Source organism: Salvelinus alpinus, chromosome 19 (genome assembly GCF_045679555.1).
Source record: "Salvelinus alpinus chromosome 19, SLU_Salpinus.1, whole genome shotgun sequence".
NCBI lineage: Eukaryota > Metazoa > Chordata > Actinopteri > Salmoniformes > Salmonidae > Salvelinus > Salvelinus alpinus.
The window spans coordinates 50,067,834-50,093,021 of record NC_092104.1 but is presented as its reverse complement, the minus strand read 5'-3'; the positions used below and the strand labels follow the sequence as shown (position 1 = coordinate 50,093,021).

Sequence of the window (25,188 nt, the reverse complement as noted above, 5' to 3'; positions counted from 1 at the left end):
CTCATCTCGGCGCTGTCATCCGTAGCCCCTCCGACTCGCTCTTCAGCACCGGACGGGTAAAGACTGACTGCCGGGAGGACTAACCGGAGAGGCGGCTGAGGCGGGTGTGCGCACACCGGCAAAGAAGGCTGGAGCGTGGGCAAGGTTTGAAAATAAGGTAAGTGTGTATGTCAAATCCGTTGCTGACTCTGCCTATATCCGTCCACTATGGAAAATGACATCCAAAATAAAAGAGACTGCATGTGCTGTTTTCGAAATAGTGACACGTGAAACAGTCAAGTCACTTTTCCCGAGCAATACCAAATTACTCAAATCGTATCTGTGTTAAAGGTAGGCTTGCATTGTTTTCTTACGGCGCATTAGTCCACAGCTAAACTACTGCCACGACAGTACCGTAAATCCCTAAAGTCTCTCGCCAAATTTTTATCGCTCAATCAAATACATTTCGAGATTACATCATCGTCTGTTTGCCATTTGGAGACTTGGTGTGGCAGCTGTGAGAGTTTCTGGACCCGACCCACATTGCCTGGAATGTGTCTAAAAAGTATCAACCTGTGGTAGGTTATGTTTGGAAAATATGACACTTACTATAATATATTCAAATCAAAATCCGTATTTAAATTCAGGCACTGTGACAACATTTCACCTCAATACCATGCGAAATATGCAAATAGAAAAATCTAAATAGTTCATGTTTGACATTTCAAACAAATAACTATATTTAAACCAACCCTACTCTATAAATAAAACATCCGCCTGAATTCCCTGGTCTTTGCTAAATTGCATGGCCTTGTGGGTGCACTGGGAAGTTGGTGTGCGCTGATGCACATCGCGCGGTGGCTGGTGATGGATGGACGCGTTTTGCAGCCTGCTGGAAATGAGAGCAGAGTAAACGGATGAGCCCTACATAATTAAATGTGAGAACAAACAAGCTTCAAATACAGCGACTGCATGCTCTGACATACGTTTAGGGCAAATCCATTTGAATTCAATCACTTTTTGACAGCATCCCTTTTGATTTAAACAAAAGTTTCAATACATGTTTGCCCAAGGAAGAAGTGGTCAGAAACGGACTTTTTGGACCTGAATGCCAATAAGGTGATAAAAGGTGCTCAAAGTTAATACATTTTGCATAACCCACCATAGGAAATCCATGTCTTCGCCAGAAAAAATAAAACGGATGAGTATGATACAATTTAAAAGCTTAAAGTTAACAATTGTATTATTTCTTGATTTTTTTGTAACAAATATTACATTTTTAAACCTTTAAAAAAAGGTGCAATATGCAGAAATCGCTCAGCCATTTCCTGGTTGCTAGAATTCTAATAGTTCCCCTAATTTCAATTTGTGACAAAACAAGCAATGCGTAGTGTAGAGAATGCTTGTACCAACTAAACCGCTGTGAAATATATTGTCAATAACCAAAAATATTGTATTTGTTTGAAGCGTAGAAATAACACACATAGAACATGTCTACTGCTTCTTAGACTTGCCTTGAATGAGACGGACAGATATAACTCACATTTCTATGTGAATTTGATCAGGGTCGCCCAAAAAGTTACATATTGCAGCTTTAACGTCAATTATCTAAAAGCCTCTGACTCGTTTCAGGAAACTAGGTGTATGTCGCGCATTACTACTTCACAGGGGAGGCATTTGATCGTAAACTTGTATTTTTATCAAAATGTGTTTGACAGAAATGCCTTCTGCAACATGTGAACTTTCATGTGCCTTAATAACAAACTTGTATGCCATCTGTTAATATGAAAACAATTGTTAAATTACGAGCCTAGTTGGTTTAGCCAAGGGAAAAGGCAGGAACCTTCCTGCTAGCCATGATTGGCTGAAATAATGGATGGGCTGGACATGCCGAGAGAGGAGTTCGGATTGGTCTGCCATGTAGCGAGCTTCTGTCTATAAGATGAGCTGCTCAGTACGTGTAGGTAATCATTTCTAACGTGGCTTTAAAGAAAAAGATATCACGAAGAACTGCAAAAGTGTTGATAATGCTCTCTACTTTCTGGAGGACTGAGTTTTGACATCCGTGGAATGCCCGGTGGAAGCAGAGTATGACAGCTAAGGAGACGGAGAAAATTCTGGTGTTTGATTGCAAATATGCGGAGGGAGGCAAAAAGAAAAGGCTGTTGTATAAGATCTTCGGATAGATCTTCAAACTAAGGGCAACCATGCCAGTAAGTCATTTTCATTTCCAGTTAAAGTATAATGTTAGCTAGCTAGCTAACGTTACTGTGTTGTAATATTATTCGTATCTCAAGGCCATTTGCATTGCTAGTTATAGCCTAATGTTAGCTAGCTAACATTGAACCTGGTTGGTTAGCTACCTGCAGATTCAGGCAGGGTAGTAACGTTATGAGTTGGGTTTATGGTTTAGCTAGCTAGGGACATTTATAAACAAAAGACTCCACTATGCAAGTAACTATTTCAATAGAATGTTTCCGATGTCACTGCGACAACTGTCGATAGACGTAGCTGGAATATTCACTCTGGCTATCTACTCAGATTTCAAAGCACTCTTGTCTTAGTGTGCCAGAGTGCAGAATAACTGATGAATTTACCCAGCTCAACACTCGTTGAATATGGCCGGTGTCATAAAGCTTTGGCAAAAAAAGCACAAAACAGCCTAACCAGCTCTGCTAGTGTGAGTAAAATGGTCAGAGTGAGCTGTTCCCTCATTTGTGTCCGGAAGTAAATAGCAAGCTAGCCAACGTTAGCCAGACAGCAGTAGTCAAGCACCCAAGCCGTTAGGTCAGAACCCTCAGATCAACCCTACCTTTCGACCAGAGCGTCCAGTGTGCGAAACACTCAATTTACGAACGGCCAATCTGACAACACAGTTTACGAACACCCAGTGCACACTCTGGCACTCCAGATTCAATTTACAAACATACGTGTAGATTAAACCAGCCTTTAGTCTTAATCTTTGGCTGTTTAGTACACAGCCTCACATGTGAATCCTTAAAGAGATGGGTGGGGCTAAAGTTTAAGAGGGTGTGAACGATGCTGAATGGGTGTAGACAAAATTAGAGCTCTCCTGTAGGTACCAAAACAAGGGCCATTTTCTCAAAAGTGAGGTTACAAGTTTATCAATTTTCAAAGCAGAATTACTTTCCCATTGTTCCTCAACTGTAGTGTACATATCATTTTCTAGCTCTGAGTCTGTACTTTTATCCAATATAAAAACAGTTTCATTATTTTGCTACATAAGACCGAATCGAGCCGGTTGGTCAAGGGGTCTGAATACTTTCCGAATGCACTGTATCCTGAGAGTGACAATCAAATCAAACAGATTGGAGAGCTTACAACTAGACACAAAGGAAATGTTCATTTGAGAACACAACACAGAAACATAGACACATTAGAGACAGAACACCTTCCCTTCCTTATTGCAGGATTGTGACAACGATGTGATTTTGGAGGTATGGCAACCTGAGACTAGTCCAAAACATGACAACCACCCTGTATTCAAGAGCATGTTGTATCTCAACCGATGGTGGACACAACGCAACAACCTTAGATGATGTAAAACAGGGTCTAAGCTACAGCAGTTGTGAATATGAAAAAAAGTTTAAGAGATTTTAGATCAATGTTAACAAAAAAAAGGACCATTTTGATTATTTATTTTTTAATTCTAAAGAATTATACAATATTTGTAAAACCCAGTTTGTAAGACTTTAAAATGGTAACAATCTCAACCATTTATCTTTTTCAGTGAGGAAGACATGGATGTCTCATGGTATGGTGCGGTATGCAAAATGGGTAAACTTTGAGCACCTTCATCTCTTGAATGTTTTGGCATTCAGGTCCAAAGATTCACTTTCTGAGCACTAAGTATGGAAGGTTTCATTCAAATCAAAAAGGGGTGCTGTCAAAAAGTGACTTATTTCAAATGGATTTACCCATTCAATAGAGGCAGGCGTTTAAGAAATAAACAGCCTAATCAACTTACTTAGGCCTAGGGCTGACCCCATTTAGTCGACTGGTCGATTGTTTGGTCAAGGCTATTGGTCGACCAAGTATTTTTTAGTCTAGCAGTTACAAAGAAATTCAAAATGTAGGGCACGTCTTGATTGATGCCCGTCTCAGTGGACTATTCCATTGCGGAGGCCGTGGGGATGAAACACCAGTATTACCAGTAGTACATTTACCTTTAATTCACATAATTTTTTATCTACAATGTTTGTTTGGTTACCATAATTTCTGTTAATGCATTCAATATATTATTATTATTACAGTATTTTACATTTCTCATTGTCGGAATGGACACGTTGTTTGCAGAGCACACAACCTACAGTAGGCTACACTTATTTCATTCCATTTACCAGTTGTCAATTTATTCAGTGTGTTTTATTTGGAGCCCTCTTGTCAATGTTGAGTAAGGACGTGCACCTGATTATGCATAGAAGTAGGCCTAGGAAACCTGGCCTGCGTGCAAAATGTAGGCTTATAAATGTGCCCATTTAGGGATCTGATAGTATTTCTGATTTACTTAATTCACCACCACGAATGAGTTGTGGAGCTTCTAAAATAATTTCTCTTCACATCAAAACAGCAAGTAAACAAAGTGTGTTTTTACATCCACTAAGAATGACAACAGTTCCTCAATGTAGCCTATTTGAACAAATCTTTCAAGCTTTCTCCCCTTCGATAACCACGGGTTGAAAGGTGAAAATAAATGTCATGCTCTGATCAGGTGGAAACATCATAAAATAGGCCTACCTGATTACTTCTTATCCCTTGCGCAGGAAACTTGGAGGGTCCAGAATATTTTATACAATGTTGCAAGTTTGTTAGCATCTGGGCTGGACCAAGTTAATACAATGTTTCAAGTTCCTTGCAAACAGGCCATGCATAGCCAATGTGATTTATTTTCTACCTGTAGGCTGCAATTGTTTTATTTGTTGGCTTTATGTAGGCTAGTTGGCAATGGCATAGTTGGCAATGGAAGTTACTATTAGATTTGTATAATTTATATTTTGAGATACGACAAATTTATTATAAATAAATTAAACTGTTCCATGAAAATGTGCATATGAAAATCATAACTGACACGTAGAAATGGTAAGATAAACTGGCACTCCAAATGGAAAAGGTTGCTGACCCCTGGTGTAGTCTATTACCGACAACTTCGGGAGTGTAATGGCAAAATCTGTGACGGCCAGCAGCAGTGGGAGGTGGTGGATTGGGACAAGTTTTTGTTCTTCTGGTTAGGCTATCTTGATCTCTGGCTCCCTCTTGAGTAATGTGTGCATCTTAATTATTTAATCAGTGTGCTTAAAGCATCAGACAAGCTCAGTAGCTTACATATAGTTGATTTTATTAAAACATATAGGGTGTGTCTACAGTATATGGAAAAATACACGTTTAAGAATTTCGACCAGGCGATTGGTCAAAAGACTCTTGGTCGACCAAGATTATTTTTTTTATTTTTTTTATATGTAATAGGGGACAGCCCTCCTTAGGCCTAATCATAAATGAATGTCTATGAGCCTATACACACCTAAAGGCGATGGCGTCTCCAGTGCCCATCATCAACTTGCAATATTTCTAATTGATTATGTGCACTGGTAAACTGATTAATTGTTGGATCAGTCAGGAAGCATATCAGATTGGCCATTTATTTAAATGTATTTTTATATATTCAGGGGAACCCAATTGAGACCAGTGTCTCATTTACAAATGGTGCCCTGAAGACAAAAAAACATTCCATCTATACAATACTTTAGGTATTGCCTATATAATAATGTTTTATATAACTTGTTTTAAGCATACATATGGCTCATAATAGGCTGTAAATTCAGGATCATTATGAGATAAAACTTATGATAGTCATACATGCTAAAGACAAGTCTTACAATGCATTATAACTGCATTATAGCCTACCTGCAGCCTTTAAGTAAAGTATTACCATCAGATTTAAGCAGCTATTAAGTAAATCAGAGGTTCTAGTTTTATAGCCAATCCAACAGGTCTTAATTACTACATGCTTGGATCAGGGGAGGCCTGGCCTGACTTCCTCCTGTCAGTCACACTGTTCCTTCCCTCTTTAACCAGACAGACAGACAGACAAAATGGCCCTGGGAGGAGAGGTGGAAGGATGGCAACATGGATGGATGGGGTGGGATAGAATGGGAGAGGATAGGAGACGGAGAGGAGAGCCGGGGTTGAGTAAGTATATGGTTGAGCAAAGAAAGGGAATGAAAAACAGATGAAGATATTAATGAGGTGTAGAAAGGATAGGACGGATAAAGAGTGGGCCTGTTTTGGCTTTTGCTTCTACACAAATACACTCGCGCATAACCCATCTCCACGTCTATTCTGTCAACAGAGCTCTTCACCTCCGGCTAAAGACTGAGGAGGAGGCTGTCCTGTGACGGTTTGTTATGGTAACCGCTTCACTTTGAGTACTATGACGACTCCCACACACAGCTAAGAGCCAGGGGCAGCATGGTCAAGCAGCCGTCGACAACGAGTCTGCTGTAGCATCATCAACAACACAGAAGGATGCTTTTGGATTGCATGTAGGATTAAAGACAGTTAACAACAAGAGACAGAAGACCGGTCATAAAAAGCTCGTTACCTCCCGAGTGGAGCAGCGGTCTAAGGCTACAGACCCAGGTTCGATCCCGAGCTCTATCACAACCGGGCCGTGATCTGGAGTCCCATAGGGGCGGCGCACAATTGGCCCAGCATCGTCTGGGTTAGGGGAGGGTTTGACGGGGGTGGCTTTACTTGGCTCATTGCGTTCTAGCGACTCCTTGTGACGGACCGGGCGCCTGCAGGCTGACCTCGGTCGTCAGTTGAACGGTGTTTCCTCCTCCGACACATTGGTGCGGCTGGCTTCCGGGTTAAGCGGGCAAGTGTTAAGAGGCGCTATTTGGAGGGTCATGTTTTCGGAGGACGTATGACTTGACCTTTGCCTCCGAGCCCATTGGGGAGTTGCAGCGATGAGACAAGATCAAAATGGGGAGAAAAAGAAAAGAAATAAAATAAAATTGTTACTCTGTGTGTGTGTGCGTAGATAGGCCAGGACAACTGAGTTAGAGCAGTAAATATCTTGCTGGTAATAGGATTAGAGTTCCAGGAGGCAGTGGGCACGTGGCCAGAGAGGGCAACCTACCAAGCATTAGCCTCACTTCCCTTCACCCTCGGAGCACTGAGGTACTGGGAAGCAGACTACACTGCCATACACACTAAATAACAACAATCAGACAAACCATGTATGGTCACACACACACAAACTCACACACAGGGACTCCCACACACACACGGACTCCCACAAAAAAAAACACACATAAGAGAAACAGATACATAAAACAAATAACTGCACACTGACAGCATACAGTAAGTGATAAAATGGAGAGGCTAACCAAAGGACCACGAACGAGTTTCAAATATCCCAACTGTGATCCTCAAATGACTAATGACACCATATTACGTCAATACTGAATAAATGGTCACGTTTGATGTGCTCAAATGTCAACAGAGGACCTAAGTTGCATCCCAAATGGAACCCTATATAGGGCACTACATTTGATCAGGGCCCTATGGAACCCTAGTGCACTATAAAAGAAATAGGGTGCCATTTGGGACGCGATCATAGTCTGATGCCTTGCATTCCACTGCGGGCATTCCATTGGTCTGCCTAAACTCTCTAGCTGGGTCCCACTGAGACCTCTTCCTTCCTATTTACTCTCTCACTGGCAAAAATGCTTTCCAAACAAACAACCATCTCTCTTCCTATCTAAGCAGTTAGTCCCTAGAGTTCCCTTCCTTCCTTCCTCGTCATACACATCAAGAGCCAAGTCTCCCGTCTTAGTTCTCTCCGTCCTGCTTTCTGTCCGTCCGTCCGTCCACCAACGCTCTGTGCTTGTGAAACTTTAGATGGATTTCGTCTTTGATAGTCAATTTTATTACGAGACATGACGTGGCCCATTTCCTTCCTAGTGGCAAGGGCACATTTCAGTCAGGATTTTTAATTTTGTTAACAACACTCACTGTGAGTGTACGAACAGTAAATCAGAACAACAAATGGCAGGCTGTGTTCGGTTTATTTAAGTAACAAAATGGGAGGTTTTGGTTTTCAACTGTCCCACTTGGACTGCAAGAAGTGAATTTGACATTTTACACAATGACATACTGTATCTGATATTATTCAACTATTGTAGTACATGGAATCCTAAATGGATCCTTCTAGAATCTCTCAGCAACAGGCATTAGACAGCCGTGGTCAACAACTGTGGATTCAAGGGGGCTTAAATTCAGACTAAGTGTCCCTGACACATTATCTAACCGACATTACCGGTGACCTGACACACTGACCAATGACACTTTGAGAGGGTCTTGGCTGAGCAGGGGTTAACAAGGGGTCTTTGTGACAGACAAGTGTCCTGCTCAGCCAATTGGGACTGAGCTGTGTGCTTCCCAGAGCCAATGAAAAGGCCTGCTGCGCTCCTTCCTCTGCCCCGCTGCTTTCCTCCAGCACTACAGTAAACTGGCTTAACCTTTGTCTCTCAGTGATGAAGAGATTAGACGCCCATACGGTTCCCCTGCTGGAGGAAGGCTATGGCAATCTGCTTCTTCACACAAGGAAGACTTTTGTGCAGTGCCTGTGGGGTACTTTTCCTCTTTTCTGCTGTACATTCTGCACATCTATTGGTCTCCCTCTGACCCTCCCTCTCCAATTTCTTATTTTCTCCATCTCCCTCTTCCCCTCCCTCTCCAGCCGAGTGTTAACTGGGCTGTCGTCCATCAGCAGCCCAAAGCAGCAAATTTAATTTGAAAGTGAAAATTGTCCAGAAGCCGAAAGGTGGAGATTCCAATAGCTTTTTCACAGCTTTTCGAGGAATGATCCACAAGAGAGAGAGAGAGAAAGAGAGAAAACGTGCCTGCATGCAGCAGGTGCAGGACAAGAGTTTCACAACACAACAAGCAGACAGGCAGCCTTATGGGAAGCAGTCCCAGAGTCAAAGTCAGCCAACTTAAAAAAGGGCACCGTTTCAGCACCACAGACCCCCACTCCTTCTGTGACCCCGTGCTAGTGACCCCTAATCACGAGCTGGTGGGTAAGGGGTAGCATGACATCACCCTGTCTGAGGGTTTATTCCACTGACATCATCGTCCGGAGGCAGAGGGGAGAACAGGCTGTCCAGGCCTTTCAGTACCTCTCTCAGCAACAGAGGCCCCTTTCAACAGCCGGCCCGGCCAACCTCAGTCCAGTCCAGCCCTGCCCAGAGCCTCTGACAGTCTCAGCTCCCAGTCTTCTCTGGGGAATTTACACCAATAGGTATTCACACAGCCATCAACAGGAATCAGCCAGACCCTCCAGTATAACCTTAAACCTTTACACTTGTGGGAATTGTCCTATATGGATAATGCTACATTTAAAATGTTTATTCCAGTAGAAATATGCAATGCATAAGCATGGTAGCAATTGAAAGGCAACAGTTTGGAGAATATGGGAAAATTATTAGTCCAAAGTTGATGACACAACAGTTCACCTGACACAATACTGAATCCAAACATTATGTTATGAAAATGAGGGGAAGGTGCAACATAAGACACAAAAAAAATGACACGTGTGTGTGAGAGGACTATGGCCCATGTGTAGACTTTACAGGTCATGCAGCTTTAGTATTCTGATCATAGAGTTCTGATCATGGAATTCCCGAACGCGTCCTACGTCTACACCTACATTTAAACGTGTCTACCATGTGCGCTCTATATATACATAAAACTATGCATTCTACAAACAGTGGAATAGGCAAAATATGATAACACGTCAGTAGCTAACTACTGTACCTAACACGCCAGTAAACATCTGTAGATAGCCAGCAAGCAACACTAAAATAATTGCAAACAGGTTAGAATAACTCTAGCCAAACAAAAAAAGTAAAATTATTATAAATATCAGCTAGCATTTGAGGCCAGCAACCCCATCCCTCACACGCTAGGAACGCATTTCCTCCAACATTATAATGAAAAGGTGCCTCTCGGTTTTCTGGAGACTTGTGGGAGGAGTGCTGCTGACGTCGCCCACTGTATGCACTTTCGGGTAGCCTGATTGTGTCCAGATTGAGAAGAGATCCACATACACCCCTGACCACGTCCTGAAGTGGTCCGTCTAGACCAGTCTATTCAATGTGATCTTCGTATTCTGATAGAAGTCGCGTGTACGTATCAAAATGTAGAGACAATCTAACATCTCCAAAGTGTGCACAGCTCCTAATTAATTTCAATGCACTTGTATGACTCAAAGAAGAGTTTAACTATTCGTTGCTGTTATTCGCTCTCCTAGATGTGCCGTTGAGTAACTAGAGCAAGCACACTTGTAGTTATTTTTGTTTGGAACACAACCCTGCATCCATCCCCGCAATGTTGTTTACGCAATCCAAAAACGGCCCATTATAGATCGCAATCTGGGTCAGGTGGGCATCATTTGAAAGCTTGTTCTATTGCTAACATGACTAGCTAAGTTATAAAATACGATCTTACGGTGTTATGCATTCACAGGGCAATTCAGAGAATCCGAATTGTTGACCGCATAGAAAGGAGTCGTCGTGCGCATTCAGGTACGTGAACAGCAGCAAAAAAAAATGTGAAGCGCCTTACGCGTACGTGTGTTTGGCTTGCTTATATGACATCAAAGCGGCATTTATTATCATCCTCAATGTCACATCTTTCAAAATACATAGAGAGTCTTCTTAAATTTACAGCATTTCCCCTCACTCGGACAACCAAAAATGTGCAAAAGTGTCCCAAGTAGCGGGAGTGAAGAGGCAACTTCTTGTCACGAGCAGAGCTCAAGTTCAAAACGTCCGTCAGCCAGACCCATACAGCGCTGCGATGCACAGAACCTGAGCTCTGACGTCATTTATAGCGTGTTACTGTATCGCCACTGCGTTCCAATTTAGGCGCTTATCAGTGCTCAAATATGCCATTTTCAACCCATATATGGGTACAAGTATAAACGGTTAAGAGAAGACTCACCGGGTCTTCTACAACTGCAATAGTGTGAGAACCACAGAGAGCAGTGTACTGTTTTTGCTATGACCTACGGAAATTGTGCTGAGACATGTACACATTTATTGGTATGCCATTAATTGAACAGTACCAATACAAAAGCTGAAATACATATTTTTTTTGCAGCTGCAAGAGGTTCAGAGGTCAACCTTTCGGAGTGTGAATTTACTGGCCTGTGAAAAAGAACATGGATGTTAAAAGCCACTTACTTCGGCTGGTTGACCCCCAACAGAGGACGACATCCAACTGAGAGCCAAAAAAGGAATCAAATTCAAAGCATCTGAACACCCTCAATGTACACGCCAATGAAATCATTTGGCAAGTTCAGTATCTTCCCGCTTAGCCTACTTATTTGAGTCTATCCTCACAACTGAAGACCTGAGCAATGAGTTTTTTTTTGGTTTGTACTATGCCTGTGTAATTGACTACAAACACACACACATATATACAAAGGTTTGGACACACCTACTCATTCAAGGGTTTTTCTTTATTTTTACTATTTTCTACATTGTAGAATAATAGTGAAGACATCAACACTACAAAATAACACGTATGGAATCATGTAGTAACCAAAAGTGTTAAACACAGCAAAATATATTTTCCGGATCGACTGATCTTCATGTCTTAAAGTAACCCCTCCACCCCCTCTTCATGTCTTATTTACCCCTCCACCCCCTCTTCAGAGGACAAATATCTTTGAGCTTATTTTTTTAACAGCTTTTTTTTGCTACATATACATTTTGCATACATGGTACTTTTCTATAAAGCAGTCACATAACAATAATACATTACCAAACATGAGCTCTTTAATCCCAACCCTCAGCCACTCTCAGCCCATCCCACCCATCACCATAGACCACCCTTGTTTGGTTTCCATGTGCCATATCATTTTCAATTGTGATGTTTTACATTATTTATCTTTCTAATCGTATAGTATCCACAGATTGTGAGCTTAAGATGAAAACCTTTCCTACGAGTATCATTTATTGACTGACTATGGCTTTCCCAATTCGCCCAACACTGCTATTTGTAAGGTTAATTAAAGTGCATGTTGTGATTTGTTTTACCATTCCTGAACCTGTGACCAGAAACAAGCTACATAGCTCAATAGGGGCAATACCAAAATAAATGATCTACAGAGCTGAGATTGTTGTATGCCCCATATATAAAGCATTTTGTTGGTGGCAAGAATGTTATATCATTGAAAAACTCAAGTGTTGAAGCAAGTGCTTTTTTGAACAGTTCATAAACCATGTGCCATGGAATCGTATGGCGCAGCTGTCAACATTTGTCCTCAGATGAAACTGGTATATTTTTCTATTTATGCCAATTCCTTTCAGCCAATTTGTATCTTTAATATATGGCAGGCAAACAAGTTCCCTACCTACTTCCCTTTTCCACTTGCCTCCTCCATAATTGTGGTAGTGCTGCAATCAGTTGGTTGTAAGTTGGATTGTGCAGACAATCCCATATATTTTCTATTTCTAACTGCATGTGTGACATAACTCCTCCGTTTTAATTCAGAATATCATATGTATATACACACAGTTGAAGTCGTTAGTTTACATACACTTAGGTTGGAGTCATTAAAACTTGTTTTTCAACCACTCCAAATTTCTTGTTAACAAACTATGGTTTTGGCACGTCGGTTAGTACATCTACTTTGTGCATGACAAGTAATTTTTCCAACAATTGTTAACAGACAGATTATTTTACTGTATCACAAATCCAATGGGTCAGAAGTTAACATACACTAAGTTGACTGTGCCTTTAAACAGCTTGGAAAATTCCAGACAATTATGTCATGGCTTTAGAAGCTTCTGATAAGCTAATTGACATAATTTGAGTCAATTGGAGGTGTACCTGTGGATGTATTTCAAGGCCTACCTTCAAACAGTGCCTCTTTGCTTGACATCATGGGAAATCAAAAGAAATCAGCCAAGACCTCAGAAAAACAATTGCAGACCTCCACAAGTCTGGTTCATCATTTGGAGAAATTTCCAAGTGCCTGACGGTACCATGTTCATATGTACAAACAATAGTACGCAAATATAAACACCATGGGACCACGCAGCTGTCATACCGCTCAGGAAAGAGACGCGTTCTGTCTCCTAGAGATGAACGTACTTTGGTGCGAAAAGAGCAAATCAATCCCAGAACAGCAGCAAAGGACCTTGTGAAGATGCTGGAGGAAACCGGTACAAAAGTATCTAAATCCACAGTAAAACGAGTCATATAACGACATAACCTGAAAGGCCGCTGATAAAATAATTTATATGTCTAAAGATGATGAAATAATTCCACTCTGAAACCATATAATTGTATGAAATTTATTAGAATCATAAAACTATAATCTGATGTGTGTAGTTTTAGTCAGAATTAGAACAAGGACCTTTTGTTCCTTTTTAGTATGTAAGCAGGGTGCAAGTGTGAAACAAATGATAAGAGGAGCCATCGACAGACGAGTTGTACTACTGTGTCCCTTACAGGACATTCTGTCTCCACCTGTGGAGGGGAGAAACTTTTAGGCTTGCAGAAAATTATGAAACATCTTGCAGATTAAACAATGTATCTATGTAGTGGAAAAACACAGACTGTCTAAGCAAGGCGTAGCTTAAGATTTGAACTTGTCTGTGTTATAAAGACTGGGTTTGCATTTTTGATGTTAGAACGTTCTCGTGAATAAACGTTTTGACTATTGTAAGCTGGGAAATCTGTCTGTTTCATTCAACCAGAATCTTTGCAGACTGAGTAGATTAACTGGAGTTGATGAACATTGATAACAACATTCTCATAACAGCCGCTCAGCGAGGAAGAAGCCACTGCTCCAAAACCGCCATAAAAAAGCCAGACTACGGTTTGCAACTGCACATGGGGATAAAGATCGTACTTTTTGGAAAAATGTCCTCTGGTCTGATGAAACAAAAATAGAACTGTTTGGCCATAATGACCATCGTTATGTTTGGAGGAAAAAGGGGGAGACGTGCAAGCCGACGAACACCATCCCAACCGTGAAGCACGGGGGTGGCAGCATCATGTTGTGGGGGTGCTTTGCTGCAGGAGGGACTGGTGCACTTCACAAAATAGATGGCATCATGAGGTAGGAAAATCCTGTGGATATATTGAAGCTACGTCTCAAGACATCAGTCAGGAAGATAAAGCTTGGTCGCAAATGGGTCTTCCAAATGGACAATGACCCCATACTTCCAAAGTTGTGGCAAAATGGCTTAAGGACAACACAGTCAAGATATTGGAGTGGCCATGACAAAGCCCTGACCTCAATCCTATAGAAGATTTGTGTGCAGAACTGAAAAAGTGTGTGCGAGCAAGGAGGCCTACAAACCTAACTTAGTTACACCAGCTCTGTCAGGAGGAATGGGCCAAAATTCACCCAACTTACTGTGGGAAGCTTGTGGAAGGCTACCCAAAACGTTTGACCCAAGTTTAAATTGTTTAAGGCAATGCTACCAAATACTAATTACATACTCAAACTTCTGACCCACTGGGAATGTGATGAAAGAAATAAAAGCTGAAATAAATCATCATTCTCTACTATTATTCAGACATTTCACATTCTTAAAATAAAGTGGTGATCCTAACTGACCTAAAAATGAATTTTTACTAGGTTTAAATGTCAGGAATTGTGAAAAACGGAGTTTAAATGTATTTGGTGTATGTACATTTCTGACTTCAACTGTATGTATGTATGTATGTATGTATGTATGTATGTATGTATGTATGTATGTATGTACGTACAGTGGGGCAAAAAGGTATTTAGTCAGCCACCAATTGTGCAAGTTCTCCCACTTAAAAAGATGAGAGGCCTGTAATTTATCATCATAGGTACAAATCCAAACAACGATTGTTCTGGACAAAGGACCCCTTGTACAACATTCTGATGGAAGATCATCAAAAGTAGGACCCATTTTATGATGCTATTTCATATATCTGTCGAACATGTTGTACTAGTAGTTTGCGCCCAGATTTTGGGCACTCTCTCGCTATAACTAAGCTGGATGTCGTAATGAAGTTATTTTTAGAATTCTAACACGGCGATTGCATTAAGAACTAGTGTATCTATCATTTCCTATACAACATGTATTTTTTAGTAATGTTTATGAATAGTTATTTGGTCAGAATATGTGAGTGTCAGAAAAATATCCGGACGTTGTGGGAAAAAGATGCTACGTTAGCACAATGTATAACCACTGATTTCAGCTCTAAATATGCACATTTTCGAACAAAACATAAGTGTATGTATAACCTGATGTTATAGGACTGTCATCTGATGAAGCTTATCAAGGTTAGTCAAAAATTATATATCTTTTGCTGGTTTGTTACGATCGCTAACTTTTGCTGCTGGTAAATGGCTTGTGTTTCTGGCTATTGTGGTAAGCTAATATAATGCTATATTGTGTTTTCGCTGTAAAACACTTAAGAAATCGGAAATATTGGCTGGAATCACAAGATGCCTGTCTTTCATTTGCTGTACACCATGTATTTTTCAGAAATGTTTTATGATGAGTATTTAGGTATTTGACGTTGGTGTCTGTAATTACTCTGGCTGCTTCGGTGCTATTTCTGACGGTAGCTGTGATGGTAGCTGCAATGTAAAACTGATTTATAGCTCAAATATGCACATTTTTCGAACAAAACATAGATTTATTGAATAACATGTTATAAGACTGTCATCTGATGAAGTTGTTTCTTGGTTAGTTTGGTTGGTTCTTGGTTAGTTAGGTTGGTTTTGTGCATGCTACCTGTGCTGTGAAAAATGTCTGTCCTTTTTTGTATTTGGTGGTGAGCTAACATAAATATACGTGGTGTTTTCGCTGTAAAACATTTTAAAAATCGGACATGTTGGCTGGATTCACAAGATGTTTATCTTTCATATGCTGTATTGGACTTGTTAATGTGTGAAAGTTAAATATTTCTAAAAAATATATTTTGAATTTCGCGCCCTGCACTTGAAGTGGCTGTTGTCATATTGTGCCCGGCTTCGGGCTTGCAGCCCAAAGAAGTTAACAGCTTCTACCCCAAGCTATAAGACTTCTGAACAGCTAATCAAAGGGCTACCCAGACCCCTCTTTTACCCTGCTGCTACTCTGTTTATCTATGCATGATCACTCTACCTACATTTACATATTACCTTCACTATCCGGAGCCCCCGCACATTGACTCTGTACTGTTACCCCCTGTATATAGCCTCGCTATTGCTGTTGTTATTTTACTGCTGCTGTTTAAATATTTGTTACGTTTATTTCTTACTTTACACGTTTTTCTTCGTAACTTCTTAAAGCATTGTTGGTTGAGGGCTTGTAAGTAAGCATTTCACCTGTTGAATTCGGCACGTGACAAATGCAATTTGATCATGCAGCCTTATGTCTAAAAAAATTATAGCCCAACATTTGTATCACAACTAAAGTTACATAAATAACTCAATTAAGCATATAGGAAGACAGGTTTCTTTGTTAACGGCTCAACACAAAATAGCCGTGTGCACACTTGTCACGTCTACTCCCGTTCTCCCTCTCCAGCGCTCGATGTCGCCGGTCTACTAACCATCGGTCCTGGCTACCCATCTTTACGCACACCTGGCAACCTTCATAACACACACCTGCGCCTCATCATTAGGCACACCTGGACATCACCTCCCTGATTACTTCCCCTTTATCTAGCACGCCGTTGTCATCACCCACCAGGCAAATAGCAAATAGGGCTAAAAGACCAAGTCCATATTATGGCAAGAACAGCTCAAATAAGCAAAGAGAAATGACAGTCCATCATTACTTTAAGACATGGTCAGTCAATACGGAACATTTCAATAACTTTGAAAGTTTCTAAAAGTGCAGTCGCAAAAACCATCAAGCGCTATGATGAAACTGGCTCTCATGAGGACCGCCACAGGAAAGGAAGAGCAGCGTTACCTCTGCTGCAGAGGATAAGTTCATTAGAGTTACAGGCCTCAGAATTTGCAGCCCAAATAAGTGATTCACAGAGTTCAAGAAACAGACATCACCATCAATTGTTCAAAGGAGACTGTGTGAAATCAGGCCCTCATGGTCGAATTGTTGCAAAGAAACCACTACTAAAGGACACCAATAAGAAGAGACTTGCTTGGGCCAAGAAACACGAGCAATGGACATTAGACCGGTGGAAATCTGTCCTTTGGTCTGATGAGTACAACTTTCAGATTTTTGGCTCCAACCGCCGTGTCTTTGTGAGACGCAGAGTAGGTGAACGGATGATCACCGCATGTGTAGTCCCACCGTGAAGCATGGAGGAGGTGGTGTGATGGTATGGGGGTGCTTTGCTGGTGACAATGTCAGTAATTTATTTAGAATTCAAGGCACAATTACCCAGAATGGCTACCACAGCATTCTGCAGCGATATGCCATCCCATATGGTTTGCACTTAGTGACACTATCATTTGTTTTTTTAACAGGACAATGACTCAACATACCTCCAAGCTGTGTAAGGGCTATTTGACCAAGAAGGAGAGTGATGAGTGCTGCATCAGATGACCTGGCCTCCACAATCACCTGACAACTCAATTGAGATGGTTTGGGATGAGTTGGATGCAGAGTGAAGAAAAAGCAGCCAACAAGTGCTCAGCATACGTGGGAACTCCTTCAAGACTGTTGGAAAAGCATTCCAGGTGAAGCTGGTTGAGAGAATGCCAAGAGTGTGCAAAGCTGGCATCAAGGCAAAGGGTGGCTACTTTGAATAATCTAAAATATATTGATGCTGAACACTTTTTTGGTTACTACATGATTCAATGTGTTATTTCAGCTTGTCTTCACTATTATTCCACAATGTAGAAAATAGTTTAAAAAAAATAAAAACTAGAATGAGTAGGTGTGTACAAACTTTTGACTGGTACTGTACTTTGGCCACTCCACGATCAGCTGGCGCGCAACTGGGGACGTCGAAGGACGAGGTCCTTCGCGTTCTTCAACGTCTAGATCTTCTCAAGGGGCGTTTCCCCCAAAGAGTGGATGATCCTCTACCATGAGTTGACCTAGCACCCTAGCCCATTCAGAAGTCTGCCCAGGTCAGCGATGCCCATTTGTCCCTTACAGATAAATATGACGGAATTCCATCCAAATGCTGTGGCTTCCTCCTCCAGTGCTCCCTCTACTTTGCTCATCAAAACGGGAGCTCCACCACCGAGAGGTCCAAGGTTGCCACGGTTATTTCCCTATTGACCCGGCAGGCATTGGAATGGGCTACGGCCGTCTGGGAGGGAGCAGCTGGGTGCCTATGGGAGGTTCATGGCTCTGTTCAGAGTCGTCGTCGATCATTCACTGGAGGGCAGAGAGGGGGGTGAGCGCCTACTCAAACTACGGCTGGAGGACCAGACTGCTGCGAAGAACGCCCTCAGATTTTGTACAGTGGGAGCATCCAGCGGATGGAATGAGCCGGCGCTCCGCACCTTATTCAGAAGAGGATTGCGGAGCTGGCATGCCGCGATGTCACTCATTGAGCCCACTCAAAGCGATGAACATCCGTCTGGATAACCTCCTTCAGAAGCACTCCCATTGCCTCTCTCCCTTCGTTGACTGATCTGAGTCATGAACCTATGGAGGTAGGGGCCACACACTGAGCGACGCCGTCAGAGACAACTGGGGCTCTGTCCCTATTGTGGCCAGGAGGGAGACCAGCTTTAAAAGGTGTCCGCTACGTTCTTACCCAAGAGTCATTTGAGCAGATGGACGGTCCAGTGATCATCCATCATCTTCACTAAACCCTTTTTGGTACCGATTTCACGAGCTGTCTGTCTATAATATGTTGTTTCCACAGCTCTAGTGGATTAAGGTGCCGCAGGGAATTTTATTGACCAGGCCTTTGCCTCCTCCCTGAAGACATCATACCCGTTCTCCTCTTGGTTTCCGGTTCAAGCACTGGATAACCGACCACTGGGATCTGGCACAGTCACACACATCACTATCACCGTGGGACCCCTGCACCAAGAAAGCCTCCCCTTCCTTATCATCCAGGCACCCGTACACAAAAGTTGTCCTCAGCTTCCCATGGCTCCAAAGCCATGACCCCAACATCTCCTGGCCGAGGATGGAGATTACAGCCTGGGTACCCGGAAGACCTGCTTTCCCTAACCCTGTTCCACGTCGGTTGAGAGTCCTTTGGTTACCCTCCAGGCCAACATCCCGGAGGTTTACCAGGATCTCCGGGAGGTTTTCTCCAAGGGTCGCGCCACCTGTCTCCTTCATTGTCCCTGGGACTGTGTCATCGACCCGCTAAGAGACAATGCGCCTCCGCATCTACCCCGTTGGTGGCTGAAGCCAAGGCGATGGAGGAGTACATCCAGGAGGCTCTCCAACAGGTTTTCATCCGCCCATCCACCTCCCTTGCAGGTTTCTTCTGCGTGGCCAAGGAGGAGGGGAGGGGGTCTTCATCCGTGTATTGACTACAGAGGTCTCAATGCCATCACCACCAAGTACTGCTACCTGCTTCTCCAAATTAAGCCGTTTTATCCCTCTCTCTGGTCTCCCTACCACTCTCCAGGTTGCTGAGGTCACTGTTTCAGCAGGTCTTCCGGCACTATGGCCTTCCGGAGGACATGGTCGGAGACTGTGGTCCCCAATTCATGTTGCATGTATGGAGAGCCCTCATGGAGAAGCTGGGGGTCACAGTCAGCCTGAAATCCAGGTACCAGCCTCAGTCCAACAGGCATGTGGAGAGGACCAACCAGGAGCTGGGGAGGTTCCTGAGGAGTTACTGCCAGGACCAGCAGAGGGAGTGGACCCGGTTCCTTCCCTGGGCAGAGTACGCCCAGAACTCACTTCATCATCCACCGGGTTGTCTCCCTTCCAGTGCGTCCTGGGGTACCAGCCGGCCCTGGCCCGTGGAACCCGAGCCAGACCGAAGCCCCTGCGGTGGATGAGTGGTTCCGGCGCGCAGAGGATGTTTGGGAAGCTGCCCACGTGAGGCTTCAACGTGCCGTCTGCCACCAGAAGGAGCAGGCGGACTACCACCGCAGTGAGGCACCCGTTTTCCATCCTGGTGATCGCGTCTGGCTCTCCACCAGGAACCTCCCGCCTGCCCTGTCGGAAGCTGAGTCCACTGTTTGTGGGACCATTCAAAGTCCTACGAAGGGGATGAGGAAACTTACCGCTTCGCAATAACTACCGGATCTCACCCACTTTTCTCTCCTCAGGCCGGTGGTTCTTTGTCCCCTGGCTGATACCTTCCCCAATGTATAAATTCCCACACAACACAGAGATACACAGATAAAAATACACAAATAATAACATGGATTTCTGTTCTATGCCAAAATTCACTTATATAATCACAAAAGATACAAACACATTCATGTGCATATGTAGAAATACTGTAATCTCAAAGTACACAAACAGAATAACCATAAATGGAAATTACATTATTACAAATAGAAAAGCAAACATCTAAGAGCAACAACAAAAATGATGAAAAGCTTTTTCCACACACAATCAGTACATTTATAAACATTCAAAGATGTATATCCACCATCTGTAAAAACAACATCCACAGCATCTCCAGAGTATCTTTTGAGGTTTTTATGGCTTGTGTTTTAATTCCGCCGCCTGCGCAATCCAGTTACTTATGAGGTTGTTGACACTATAAAAGTGTGCTTTTTAAGTGTGCTTTTTTTTTGGAGGGATTGAATGTACAACTTTCTACTCAGTGCCAATTTGAATCCGGTTGATTGGATTTGCTCTGGCACTGTATTGATGTACATCATGCCATAGTGCTAAGCTTGTGTGAGGTGTGCTAGGCTAGGTAGAAAAGAGAGAAAGAAGAGGAGTGAAAGCAAGGTCATGGTAGAGATTTGCCAAAGGAGCGTGGATAAGAATAGAGGGAATTACACTTGTTCGAGAGTGCATGGAAGGCCAGAGCAGGACATTCGAGTGGAAGGAGAGAGTGGGCGGCAGGGCAAAAGAGGGGAGAGAAAGAGGGGTTGGAGAGGCTGGGTCGGGCCCAGCTACTGTTGCTGGGCTGGCGGTCTCCTCCTGCATCCTCCTGGCTAGTGTTTATCAAAGGAAGCTGGCTCAAGCCGAGGCATTTCACTGGTTCCTGCACACACAGAGTGCCCTTTGAGGCGAGGCCTGCTCCTAGTCCTAACCAAACCCGGACCCAAGCTGGGGCCAGTGGAAGGCTGGGCGACCATATACAATGCACCCTTTTTTTCCACCACCTCCCCCATGCCCACTCCCTCTCCACAACTGCAGGGAATATTGGTGGCACAGCCATGCAGGGCACAGTTACAAAGAGAGGCACACAAAGAGAGAAAGTGACAGTCACAAAGAGACAGATGCAAAGACAGAGTCCCATTTACGATAGAACCCAGAGAGATCAGGATGAGGATACAGACATGTAGTGTCTCTCACCAAAACAACATGAAACTGTATAAAAGGCTTACTGACATAGCTACTACTCCTCAAAAACATACATGCACACACACACTAGGGAGTAGTGGCGTGACGCAGTGAGATGAAGTGACCCGTTGTGTAGGAATGTTTTGGCCTCATGCAGGACTGTATAGTCAGCTACACAACAGGCCTATCTGCGTTGGCTTGCACACCTTCTCTGTGGAAGACAGGTCTGGGATTAGTTAGGCTACTTCAACAACCTTACAGCTGAACCAACAGTGGGCGGAGAGAAGACCCTGGATCTCCCTGCTGACTTAATGAATGTGTGGATGGACCGTTGCAGTACCTTCGAATGTACACTATTTCTTCTGGTCATCTGTGCCTTAAAACAGGTAAAAGAACAAAATCAGATTTGACCTAAGTATGTGATGGTGGCCTGTCTGAAGTAGGCAGTAGGTACTCAGGCGGTTTAACTTGTTCCGTTCACCTTTCAAGACCCAGAACAGTGGAACTAAAACTGACTCTGACCATGGCTAGTTTAGGGTTGTGCGAGAGGTCAAACTAGACCGTCTGGCAGCATCCCAACATTGACCCTATGGAGGTCATGGCCAAGGGGGTCAGAAGCTCGGTTACCATGGCAATCGGCGTGCCAGGATCAGCAGCACGTTACTCAAGCAGTGATTGCATTCACATCTGCCTTGTCAGTCGACATTACTGTACAGGTACAATGAGGAGCCTGCATGCCTTTTCACGACCACACATTCAAACCAAAACATATAATTGAAATAAATTGGGATTTTGCACACAACAGGTTGTCAGTATCGTCACTGTGGATTTAAAAGAAGCCATACCAGTGTTGTTGTTCAGCCTGGGTAGGGCTGGCTGGGTCTTACTTGTTGGATTAACTAATCCTGAGCAGATGATCTGTGATCTGTCTAATCACTCGCCAATCAGAGGCAGCAGCGCGCCGGCGGCGTCAGGCGCAACAAGAGGGGAGGGGTTCAGCAGCCTGGTAGCATCCTGCCGTGTTCCAGTCTGGACCCCTGCTGAGTGGGAAAGGGCACCCCCGGTGTCAGAGCTGGGTGTAGGATGACGTACAGACACACACAGAATATGCGAGTGGAGTCGGAAATCGCTCACATCCTTTCCAACCACTCTGCTAAAAAACGCTTCGCGCTCACAGGGGAAAAAAAATGTATAAATAAAAATAAACTGCCTCCAAATTAGCTCCATTTATTAAAAATCACAATTTATGCTTCACCATCTGGCAGTCCAACAGACGTATCTGGGTTTGGTGGATGCCAGGAAAACGCTACCTGCCCCAATGCATAGTGACAACTATAAAGTCTGATAGAGGATGAATAATGGTCTGTGGCTGTTTTTCATGGTTCGTGCTAGGTTCCTTAGTTCCAGTGAAGGGAAATCTTAACGCTACAGAATACAATGACATTCTAGACAATTCTGTGCTTACAACTTTGTGACAACAGTTTGGGGAAGGCCCTTTCCTGTTTACGCATGACAATGCCCCTGTGCACAAAGCGAGGTCCATACAGAAATGGTTTGTCAAAAGTGTGGAAGAACTTGACTGGCCTGCACCGAGCCCTGATCTCAACCCCATCGAACACCTTTGGCATGAATTGAAACACCAACTGCAAGACAGGCCTAAATTGCCCAACATCAGTGCCCGACTCACTAGTGCTCCTGTGGCTGAATGGAAGCAAATCACTACAGCAATGTTCCAACATCTAGTGGTGTGGGGGCTGTTACAGCAGCAGGGGGGGACCAACTGATATTAATGCCCGTGATTTTGGAATGAGATGTTTGACGATCAGATGTCCACATACTTTTGGTCATGTAGTGTAGGTCAGGAGCCAGACAGAGTCTAAGGAAAGCAAATGATTTATTTAGGCTATATTATTTCAAGGCTATAACCAACAAAGAAATACATTGTGAAGCATTTGCGAGTGTGACACACAGGGAGTCAGGGACATTAAGCTCTCAACATTTAAACAACGTTTTGTTGTAAATCCTTATTAGTCTATAAATTGTGCATATACACTGACAGAATGAAAGACAAATTAAACAGTGCCTTTGAGTCTGTAGCTTCAGGCTCATGTGATGGTGCCTGGAGAGCGCTTGCAGACCCACTGGAGATATTAAACACCCTTTTGGTAACTGTTGCCAGGCTGGTCAGGGATGCAGTTGTTTTTTTTCTAAAAGTAGGCCTAAAGTTTAGGCAAAATAACCCAATCAAAACAGAAAGCTCCTTGAAAGTTGGATAATGCCAGGAATATTGGGCTAAAAACAATTATGGCCTATTGTACAGATAATAGAACAAAAATGTAGGAAACTTTTAAGAGATCAGATTTTTTGTTTATAAGTACTTTGCTACAATGACACACTTAACTACCCACCTCGTTCCTTTCTTTTAGCATAGGCACCTAGTAAGTACACCATCATGCTTTCGGGATACATGTCTTTTCAGATTCCACAATGTTTCTTCAGCTGTGGACACTACGTCGCCGCACTCCCTCGCTTGCTCCTCATCTTTTGCACCTGTGTGTTTTATTGGTTTCTTCATGATATTCTTCAAATATTTTGCGACCTCCATGACAGTAGCAAGGGGCTATAGCAGCACACAAGTAGACAACAAACGCATGCTGGGCCGGGCATGCCCTGAGCTCATTAAGTGAGCGCTACTGAAGCAAAATTGGTAGCGGCCAGGAAGGCCAAGGCTCCAGCCTTTGGGAATCTCGCTATGAGCACCAGTCAAATTGGGCACGCTCCTCTCCACACTCCGCTCACTTACACCAGTGGTAAGTAACACACTATTGGTACTGTAGCTTCATCAATACATGATCAATGCACATTGGTACATAATCTTAGACAGCCCTCTGGGCCACTCTCCAGAACACACAGCCTCCAGACTAATTATAGACATGGGTGAGAGTGGCCATCTAGGGCCCTCCCTTCTGCCTGTGACCTCTCAGTAAGAGGACAGAGAGCACAGAGCACTACTCAGTCACTCAGACATGAGGCACATCTACTATATCAGTCAATAATATACAGTTAAGTGTGTAAGTAGTGTGTGTGCGCATGTGTATGTGCTCGTGCATGTGTCCGTCCAGGCTGTGCTATGACATCATGCTGACCCTCTATTGGGAACCACTCATTTCACTGAACTGTTTCCTGTTCCCATCAGCCAGCAGCAGCGTGGGCTGGGAATTCCTGCATTCCAGAGACAAAAGTGTTTCACAGCGCAGTCACTGATGAGGCGTTTTACTGTGGCCCTAATGAGCGTAGTAACAGAGGTGAGCGACAGCCATGAAAAAAAGGAAAACAAGAAACAGGGCTCAGAGGAGCCAAGAATGTGGTCACTACTATTCAAAAGGGACGTGTTAAAACCTGAACAAACAGGGAAGTTAGGAGGAGTAGAAGAAAGTCGTTCTAGATGACTGAAAACCAACCAAGGAGTTAGGGACCAGTGCTTCCTCTAGGATTTTTTTTCAGCAGCAATGACATTTTGTCATGGGGTTGAGAGAAAATGTCTAGTTAAAACATAATGTCCTGCAATTCTACACATTTTGCCATGGCTTATGCTGTGTTCTTATGCTACCCGAGTGACTCAAACATAACAAAATCAAATGGGGGGCCCCCCATGCCATGACATTTAGGAAATGGTGGATTCTTCTCAACAGTTTGCATTTTATTTTGATGATTATCTTTGAGAACTAACAATCTTATTTAAAAAATATATAATAATTACACACACACTTGA

General features: G+C 43.2%; 1 protein-coding gene and 1 long non-coding RNA gene across 5 annotated transcripts in view; one reads left to right on the top strand and one right to left on the bottom strand.

The window, feature by feature from the left end:
* The window catches only part of LOC139545774 (rhotekin-like), a 144,836-nt gene that overhangs the window by 58,318 nt on the left and 61,330 nt on the right, over positions 1 to 25,188 (bottom strand). The gene's annotated exons all lie outside the window — the stretch shown is intronic.
* Positions 50 to 7,017, top strand: LOC139545779 (uncharacterized). Its single transcript, XR_011669136.1, has 2 exons — positions 50 to 157; positions 6,347 to 7,017. It is a non-coding gene; the product is annotated as an uncharacterized lncRNA (long non-coding RNA).